Consider the following 1808-nt stretch of genomic DNA (forward strand, 5'->3'; position numbering starts at 1 on the left):
CCCAATTACGAAAAATCCAAAACAAAACCTTGTACTTATTAAATCACTCTTAAATCCGTATCTCCATATTTCTGTACGTAAAAGAAATGACTTACTTGTTGTTGTCTTTCCTACCTAAGCTTATGGTCCAGAAAAAAAATTGAGGGATATTTTATGCTGTATATCTTTTTGTTTTTATACAATTATTTTCTAGACGGTAGAAGCTAAAAGAAAAGGAAAAGTGTAAAGTTGATATAAATTGAGTCAATCGGCCAGAATTTATTTTATGTTATGTATTTATTTGTCGAAATTATTATTAATCAAAATGGAATACTGCATTTGATATTTTTATTGAAAATTAAACAAGAACGGCTAAAGAAACACCAAATTGATAAATTTATAATTAAATGAATGTAAACAGTGGTATAAACCCAAGTTCAAATGTTGGTATAACCAAAATGGCTTGCTAAATAAATAAAATTCAGTATGATTATTCAGTTTGTTCTGTGTTTCCAATTGTCTGCCTTTTTATCAAGAAGGCATCTGATGTAGTTTGCATTTTCCTTTTGCGTTCTGTTAAAAGTTGTTGATAAGTGGGTAAAGTATCTATAACACTCCGTCTTGCTTTTGAACTCCTGTCAAAATTTGGATCATTTTCAACTAATTGGTCCATAATTTCAGTTATAGTGGTCAAACTCCTTTTAACGAACGCCATCGAAAGTTCTTTTCTTCGAAATCACTACTATCAATATTTTTGTTTTCTTCTTGCTCAGTCAATTCCTTGATTCCTTGAGCTCAGCGCAACTACACAGTTTCGGAATTGTTATGTATATATTTACGCAAAATTTCGGGGAATCCCTGGGTTAAAATAAAAGAGCGCTAACAGCGTTAAGCGGGGTCTTACTGTATTGTCTGCCAGAAAAGAAAAAACTATGCAGAATGTGTAAGAAACACTACATGTCCTAGAAAAATTTAACCACGCGGGCACAGGAGCTCATGCAAGAATGTGGAATAATATGGATTATGAAAAGGAAGGAAGAGGAGAGGGAAAAAGCATTTTCATTTACCTTCCCCTACTATAACATTAAGAACCCATGTATGTCACTGATAAATTGGTATGTCAAGTTAATTTTTGTATTTACTTCTTTTAATATACAAAACAAGGTAAATAAAGAAAATAATTATAGTAGGTACAGATTGTTCAATCATATTTAACCAAATTAAACGCGGATGGTGTTGGATATCGATTTTAATAATCCAACCCATTTCAACGAGCACGTCTGAGAGAAACCTGGTATGCCAAATTATCGGTCATCCTCTATCGTGAAAATTGAAGCCGAAAATTGAAGCCTCAAATGTCGTTTTATAGCTGCTGAATTGATTAAGCCATAAATCCGAGTTACGGATCAAAGCTACCAAATTAATGAAAATCTCCGTTTCCAGTCTTCAATCGACCACAATTGCCCGGCTATATCTTTGAAACATAACATCAAAATTGTGCTGGCATTTTGACTAATAACACACTAATCAAAAACAAAATTATACTCTGAATATGGATAGTCATTACCCAAAGGTCGCTAAATTCAAATCTACTTACAAAGTTGCTTTTCTACTTCATATTTTCAACAATGTTAAGAACAAACAAAATAGCTCAAAACCCCAACGCCAAAACACGACGCTCTAGTTGTCCGAAGCACTTTTCGACAACAAGGTTACCTATCTTCAGGGGCTGAAGTTCACAGTTGCTTCGGAGAACTACAGTGTCGTGTTTTGGCGTTGGGATTTTGAGCTATTTTGTTTTTTCTACAACAACCGCCAAAGTTTTTCCA

Source organism: Agrilus planipennis, unplaced genomic scaffold (assembly GCF_000699045.2).
Source record: "Agrilus planipennis isolate EAB-ADULT unplaced genomic scaffold, Apla_2.0 scaffold36, whole genome shotgun sequence".
Lineage (NCBI taxonomy): Eukaryota > Metazoa > Arthropoda > Insecta > Coleoptera > Buprestidae > Agrilus > Agrilus planipennis.